Genomic DNA, 8,783 nt, shown 5'->3' with positions numbered 1-8,783 from the left:
CTGTATGCACACAGAAAGTGCAGAGCTTTATCTTTGCATACAACTTTTTTTTTGTCATGTCCTTCTAAAATAAAAAGGAAGCATCTTTACAATGATCTTTTGCTTTTAAGGAGTTAAATTATTAAAGGAATATCACTAGCCTTCAAAAATACCAGAAGTTATATAAATACAATTTTCTGCAAAAGGAAATCTTCAGCTAGAAACTGTACTTTAAAAGTGTGCTTGGGATGGTTCCATTTAGTGCTTCAAACTTCCACTCTGTAATGTGACAACTGTCACCAATTTGTTAGGTTGTTATCAATCCTCATACCTGTAGAAAGTGCTGCTCTGTTTTATTTTCAAACACACCTGTAGAAAGTACTGCTGCTGTGTTATTAGCACCCGTGTACAATAAAGCAAATGAAAGAGACAGCATCAAATTTCAAAAGCAACATAATATTGAAAAATTCAAAATGAAACATAAAAGAGGTGCAACAGGAATTTCCTCTTCAAGATTACATTTGTGAAGTAGATTCTGTTTTAGGTTTCTAAAACTGTCATAACTTTCATTTTTTAATTTAGTAAGATGAAGTATTTAGATGACCCACAATTATGTTTCAATTAAACTAAAACAGTAGACTGAATCACTTTTATTAATATATATAACAAGTTATTGAAAACAAGCCTACATGTGTTTTCCCCTTGAAGATTGCACTCGGAGGTACAGAGATGCCCAGAGGGCTACGGAGTTCATGAACTCACTTCAAAAGTTTCTTCAACGGCAGCTTGATATCAGGTTTCCTCAGCTAGCTGAAGATTCACAAATTCTCTATAGTCAGACTGCACCTCTGATTGAGACGACTAACACAGTTTCTAGTAATCTGCTTATGATCACCCTAAGGAAGAGACACACAAATAGGACATGTGGCAGCAACGATGGGAAACATGTGATTACTGTGTCAGGGATCTAGTAAACACTGTCTGGTAAAATGTGATTCTTGACCCAATGGGCACTTAAAGGTGGGGGTGGGGGGGAGAACTGGTGTTCTCGTGGGAGGTTTCTGTGTTATCAGATGTGGATATTGCACTCCTATTACTGTCCCTACTGAATCTTGGGGGATCTGAAAGTTTGGAGGGTTAGAAGAAGCACCATATTTATCCTGATACTTCTTTCAAGGTTTGTAATGATGTCTCAGGGGATGGAATCTAATCTGGTTTGCACAGCATCAACACCTACCAGGGGCTTCCTTTCCTCCTGATCTCTTCAAGGTCAAAAGCTCATTCCAGAAAGTCAGTCTCTCTCTCTCTCTCTCTCTCTCTCTCTCTCTCTCTCTCTCTCTCTCTCTCTCTCTCTCTCTCTCTCTCTCTCTCTCTCTCTCTCTCTCTCTCTCTCCTAATCACGGTTCCATGACAGAGGGGATCATGAATTCCACTTTCTCCCATTGCAGTCAGGAAACATTGTCCGCAGCAAGCATGCTGACAGGCGCAGTTGGTCCTCACAGGCATTTTTGTCACCTCCTGATGTGGCAGGAATTTAGTGCAGGATGTGGCCAGGAAGAGCTTCCTCCCACTGGGGGGTGGGGGGGAGGGGGGGGAGGGGTTAAGGCTATGGCTGCTGCCTCCAAAGTGACAGTGGTCCAGAGTCTCTTTTGATTTCATTTTGGCATTTTCTTTCTTTCTCAACTTTTGAATGACCTTTTGCTTTCATTGTGTGTCTTTGATATCATTCCACATCTTGGCTGGTCTTTAGTCGTCATTGTTGGATGTATCAAATCAATTTTCAAGACAGTTTCTGAATTAAGGTGAGATGTATTCAAGGGTGTACTTTGACACTGGAAGGTTTATATTTATTGTTCTTCAGCTTTAATTTGAAGTTGAATGTAAGCAATTTCAGAGAGCAATGATCTTGTTCTGACTGATGCTATTGAGTTTCTCCATCATATCTTTAAACAGATGTAACAAAATTGATTTTTGTGCATTTCTATTTTATGGGATACACATGTATAAATGCCATTTGTGTTATTGAAAAAAAGCATCTCCAATAATATTGCAAATTATTTTTTCAACAATTTTATTGGCACATAATTTACATATCCTAAAATTGAATAATCCAATCTTTCAAACATATCAAGGGGGGAGTGTACAATCACCACCACATCCATCCTAGAGTATTCCTGCCCCCATGGTTTATTTTCTCCCCCAATCCTGATCATGATCAACAATCACATCAGCTCTAGTGCTCCCTCTCACCTCCCACTTTCATTATTTACTCCCAAACTCCCTTTCCCCTCCTATTGCCCATCCCTCTCCCTTACATTCTCTGTAATACCTTGTATCGGTTATCATTTGGCTTCTATGTCTGTAACATGTCTTTTGATCTCTTGACTGCTGTGTCCATGAGCATTGATTGTGGATCCAAGTAAGATAAATATCCTTGATAATACGAGCATTCTCTCCATGTATCATGATATTACCTTGTGTGGATTTTGGTCTTATTCACCTTGAGTAGTAAGTCATACTGAAGTCTATAACCCCTGACCCTCATCAGCAAGTTCCTCAAGTCTTCCTCACTTTCAGTAAGCAAGATTATGTCATCTGCATACCACAGGTCATTTTCAAGCCTTCCTTGAATCCTGATGCCGCACACTTCTTCATATAAGCCAACTCCTCTGATGAATTGTCTACATGTAGACTGATCAAGTATGGTGAGAGCATGTAACCCTGACACACCTTTCCTGATTTTAACACATATCGCATTCATGTGTTTTCTTAGCACAATTGCCTCTTGAAGCATGTAAACATTTTGAATGAGCACAATGATTTGTTCTGGAATTCTCATTCTTGTCAATGTTTTCCACAGTTCACTGTAGTGGGCTTAGTCGAATGCCTTGGCATAGTCAATGAAACGCAAGGAAGTGCCTTTCTGGTATTCTCTGCTCTGAACCAAGATCCATCTGAAATCAGCAAGGATATCCCTTGTTCCATGTCCTCTTCTGAATCCTGAATGTTGGACTTCTGACAGTGCCCTATGCCACTGCAACAGTTGTTGGTTGATCTTAAGCAGATATTACCTTTGTGCAAGATCAGTGATAACATTCTACAGCTTGAGCCTTCTTATGGGTCACCTTTCTTTGGATTTCTTCCAGTTGTTGGTCAAGTAGCTGCTTCCAAATTTTCCGGCAAAACGGAGTGAGTGCCTCCAGTGCTTTTCGGCTTTCTGAAGCATCTCAGTGGGGTTTCTCTCATGTCCTGGAGCCTTGTTTTTGCCTTATATTCCAGTGTATGCTGACCTTCTTCCTCTGCTTCATTGGTTCTTTCTCACATGCTACCCCCTGGAATGTGGGACTGGCAGATAGCTCCTTTTGGTACAGTGTATTCTTTCCATCTTTCTTTGATGTTTCCTGAATCATTCAATAGCTTGCTTATAGAATATTTTTAAATTGCTATTCAAGGCTTAAATATTTTCTTGAGTTCTTTCCGTTTCAGATATGCTGTGTGTGTTCTTCCCTTCTTGGTTTTCTAATTCTAGATCTTTGTACATTTCATTATAATACATGGCTTTGTTTTCTTGAGCTACCTTTGAAATCTGCTATTCAGCTCCTTGATTTCATCCTTTCTTCCATTTGCTTTAGCTACTCTATGATTGAGGGCAGATTTCACAGTCTCTTCGGATGTCTTTCTATCTTTACTGTCTTTTTAATGATCTTCTACTTTCTCATGGATGATGGTCTTGATGGCCTCCCACAGCTCATCAGGTCTGTTGTTATTAAACAAAACAACAACAACAAAATAAAAGCCTATAAATAGTTCCTTTAAGAGTGTTCCAGTTGAGTTAGGTGGGTGCCATGCCCTGGCCCCATCCTTTAAGAGTGTTCCGGTTGTTATCCTTTTAAGAGTGTTCCGGTTGAGTCAGATGGGTGCCATGCCCTGGCCCCAAAGTCCATTTTTGGTATTCCTCAGTCTTCATTGCTTTGTTCACCTTGCTGCTCTGTTGCTTGCCCTTAGTGTTTTGCCCTGGTGTGGTGGGGTCAGATTTGGCACAATTCCCTCACTGTATCTCCAGTGTTGTTCCTCATAGTGTTATGGGTCAGTGAGGGACACTGTGTCTCACGGTGGGGCTGGCCCTATTGTACTCTCTGTGCATTGACTGCTCTGAGCTGGAATATCATCCTCAGGATTTGGGGGACCAGGATGTGATCCACTCTTTCCTTCCCTCTTCATTTGCTTCTGTGTGCTCTGTGACCCACCACTCTTAAATGCTCATCTTCCCTGACATGGTCACTGAAGACAAACTGGATGCATAAGCAAATGTGGTAAAGAAACTGATGGTACCTGGCTATCAAAAGATATAGCATCTAGGGTCTTAAAAGCTTGAAGATAAACAAGTGGCCATGTAGTTGAGAAGCAACAAAGGCCACATGGAAGAATCATATCTGCCTGTGTGATCACAGGGAGTCATGGGATCAGGTATTAGGCATCAGAGTTCCAGAAGAAAAGATCATATCAATGTGAATGAGAGGAGTATTTAGTGGAGATCCAAAACCCATTGTAGACAATCTGACATCCCCTAACAGAAAGGTCACAAGGAAGAGATGAGCTAGTCAGGGTTCAGTATAGCACCAATGAAACATACAACTTTCCTCTAGTTCTTTAATGCTCCCCCACACACACAACCCACCATCACTATCATGACTCCAATTCTACCTTACAAATCCAGCTAGACCACAGCATGCACACTGGAACAGATAAGAGCTTACAACACAGGGAATCCAGAACAGATAAACCTCTCAGGACCAATAATGAGAGTAGTGATACCAGGAGGGGAAACTGAGGTCAGGAAACCAATCACAATGATGGACATGTAACCCCTTTTGGGGGGATGGAAAACAGAAAATCAGGTGAAGGGAGACAGAGGTCAGTGTAAGACATGAAAACAATAATAATTTATAAATTATCAAGGGCTCATGAGGGAAGGGGTGGGGGAAATTAGCTGATAACAAGGGCTGAAGTAGAAAGAAAATGCTTTCAAAATGATTATGGCAAAATATGTACAAAGGTGTTGACACACTATATGTATGTATGGATTGTAATAAGAAATGTAAGAGCCCAATAAATGATTTTAATAAAGGAAAAGAAATGCTTTTAATGTATTGTCATTGAAATTTTTAATTGTTTCTGCATATGTGTTTGTTATAAAAAGTAATTATGTAACCTAAATATATAAAAATCTCAAATCAAGTTTGTTGCCCATATGTGGATTCTGACTCCAAACAACCTTACAGAATAGAGCAGAGCCATTCCATAGGGCGTCAAGACTGCCACGTCTTTCTCCCATGGAGTGGTTGGTGGGTTTGACCCGCTGGCCTTCTGGTTAGTAAACAAGCATGTAACCACTGTGTCACCAAGATTCCCTACTACACATAAAACATTCTTTTCTTAAAATGTCTTTTTTACTGTTCTCACTTTTTCTAGTGAATTTTTTTATTGCCTTCTATGAATAACTACAATTTATACAGGGACCATGATGTAAATTACTTAGTAGGAGTATGCATGTCTTTAATATCACAAAACTACTTAAAGGCACAAGAAATGGTTGGAAATACATGTAAAGTGTTTTTCCCTTCATTACTTCAAACCTTCATACTAAAACTATCCTTGCTAATGGTTTGAAATGTCTTGCCATTTCTGAAGATTATACTTATGCAATATATAATGCGAGTGTGTCATGTTTTATATCTGCTTCACATATTAAATTAAAATTTATATTTTCATGAATATCATAACCAACATTATACTTCCTATTTAAATATTTCTATGACCCTAGGAATACATTCACATATAATTACATTGTAAAACCATCTCAGTTTCAATGTGCACTTTCAAAGAAGATATCCAAGTAAATATTCCTGAATTATATTTCTAATTAATTCTAAAAGTAGGTCTGATCTGGTGTTTTCTTAAATTTATTTACATTAGTTCCAATTATCTTCGATAATTTCATTATGGATAAAGTTCAAGTGACTTATCTTCAGTATGAAATACTTCCGAGCTTAGCCCACTCTTAATCTCTTAGACGTGGTTCTTTTCACTAAACCTCCTTGTTTCAGAGTCTAGTTTTAATAACATGATTGGGTCTGTTAGACATACCAGAAAGGACTGAAAGGCATCATAGATCTCTGAGTTACTGCCTAAAGAATAAATGCAGATGTCCACAAATCCATGGTGGCATAATGGGATGTGCAAGGTTAGCAATTTGAAAGCAACAACTGTTCACTGGAAAGATCAGGCTTTCTCCTCCCATCTGTTATTTACAGTCCCACCACACCCACAGTGGCAGTTCTGTTCTATCCTATAGCGGCCACGAGGAGTCAGATTCGACACAGTGGCAAAGACTCTGTGGAGTTTGGGTCCATATATCTGTGAGCATCCTTCGACAACGGATGAGAGGAGGATTATCAAGATGAGCTTCCTGAGAGCCTTTCCTTTCCAGCTAAGAACATGCAGTGGGCAGCAGAGAAACAAAGTTTAAAAGTTTCAGAGAAATCTATCCATCAGTTACATAGGGTGTAAAGGAAGGACAGAAAGCACACTACAGTATTATAGTATTATATTCTACTCTATCGTTAACTTTTAAATGAACTTTAAATTTTTCTATGACTTGAGATGTATGGAATATGCTCTTAAGAGTAAAATTATTGACTTTATAAAATTAAATATAAGTTCTCATTAAATTTATGTTTCAAATAAGGTATATAGAAACACTTCAAGGAGTGTGTTCCATAAAGCAATTGTTTTACATAAATCCCAAATGTGTTTAATATTATTTCCCTCTTGCTTGTGCTAAATTTAGATTGTCTTTATATAAGCCAATTTTTTCTCATACTATAACTAACATCAGCCTTGGTAAAATTAATAAAATTGATTAACTTGTGTAATATCAAATCCTTCCACTTTCATGAGATTTATCTGAGCTAGCGCTAGAATAAATGTCTAGACATGACTTCTGAATTCCCACTTTACAAAAATGCCTGCCTCACAACGCTTATCAAGCACAAACAGGATTCCACTTAAATTTAATTGCTTAGTTATGTTCTTTAGTAGTTTCATAAAGATTGAGTAGTGACCACACTGCATTGACAAGCAAAAATGTTTATAAGCATCAAATCAATATATGGTTTAGAACAAGCCAGTTTCACAATTTCATCTCTAAATTATTCTCAAAGGATTTTATTTATTCTTTTATGAAAACACTTTTACTTTAGGAAAGAAAATCAATGTTTAGTCATCTATGTGCCTATCTTATAGTTCCCAATGATCCAAATTTATTTCTGAGTGTTCCTATTAATCCTAATGTTGAGAAACAGACACCAAGAATTGAAATTCTTTCTGTGAGAGAAAAGTATAGCCCCTTGGTTTGGAAAGGACCGAGAGGATCAGCTTCTCCCAAGTACTCCAGAACCTGCTTGGCACCATGCCTGGCATTCCATCTTTGCCGGCAGTGATATATTTCTCCTAGAAACTTTGCAAAGTTCTTTACACTGTTGAGCAGATACAAATATTTAATATCTTTAGATCTTCTATAAATTCTATTTTTTCTGACACAGAAATTAACATTTTTTTTCTTTTATTGGGAATTGGGTAAAAGTTGACAAAGCAGATCATCAATTTTATATCCAACAATTCCTACAAATTTGTTTCACTCAATCTATTGTGATTCCTTCCGTGCACCATCCTGATCCCATTTCCTCCCTGTTTCTCTTTTCTATTTCTTCTTTCTTTCTCCCCCTCTGAATTTTGTCCTTGCTTAAATGCTTCCCTTTTGACCGTAAGTGGTTGATTATATAACATGGGGTCAATTTCTTTCCAGACCTGAAGGGTGGGTAAGGTCCGAATAGTCTTGGCATTTCCAGGAGTCTCTATCAATAAGTGAAATCAAACAAAATGTTTTATATGCCAGGAGCTATTCCTGGCGATGCGGATTGAAGAGTGAGAAAAGCAGGTGACTGACAGTTCCTCTAGAGCAAGTGTGGATAAACTTTTGAGACAAAAGAGCCAACCCAGTCCTTCACAGCAATTTAAAAATTATTCCAAAGCAAAAATATATCTATTTACAAACAAATGAAATCACCACTACCTGAATAATAGCCTTTAAATTGTTTTTTCAATTTTACTTTTTTCAATTTTACTTTAGAGCCATATGTATGTACTGACAGAGCCACATATGACTCTTGAGTTTGCTGGCCTGTTCTAGTGGAAGGTTAAGAAAAATGGAAGATACGCAGATTTGTACTGTGGGCTTTGTTGTTTGTTGTTGTTGTGAGGTTTCATAGCGTAGGCTCTGAGTACTAAGGACCCAATGTACAACCGAAAGAAACACTGCCCTCCCTGTCGTTGTCATCTTCATCAGTGCTAGGCTTGGGCCTACTGTTGTGAACACTTTGTTGATCCATCCTGTCTGGGGTCTTCCGATTTCACTGACTCTTTACTAAGTTGGTAACCTATCCGAAGCACAGGTGACAACGTCTTGGCGAGCTCACGTCTAAAGAGCATTCTGGCTGTCCAAGATGTACCCGTTTGTTTCTCTTCACCAACCCTCAAATACGTTAATGCTTTATTACACATGGTCTTTATTACACATGGTCCAATTTTCACATGCAGATGAGGCAATTGAAAAAATATGGCTTGGGTTCAGACTTGCCTTAATCCTTACAGTGACCTCCATGCTCTTCAACACTGTAAAGAGGATGCGTGCTGCAAATTTGCTTCTCTCCTCTCACAACGATGTGTTCTACTGGCCCAGTTTT

At 38.5% G+C, this 8,783-nt stretch overlaps 1 pseudogene; it reads right to left on the bottom strand.

The window, feature by feature from the left end:
* Positions 1-729: 729 nt before the first annotated feature.
* On the bottom strand, positions 730-8,529 carry LOC142456097 (E3 ubiquitin-protein ligase RNF138 pseudogene; annotated as a pseudogene).
* Between the last annotated feature and the right edge of the window lie 254 nt (positions 8,530-8,783).

The sequence above is a fragment of the Tenrec ecaudatus genome, chromosome 9, assembly GCF_050624435.1.
Source record: "Tenrec ecaudatus isolate mTenEca1 chromosome 9, mTenEca1.hap1, whole genome shotgun sequence".
Classification (NCBI taxonomy): domain Eukaryota; kingdom Metazoa; phylum Chordata; class Mammalia; order Afrosoricida; family Tenrecidae; genus Tenrec; species Tenrec ecaudatus.
This window is presented reverse-complemented; position numbering and strand designations above follow the sequence as displayed.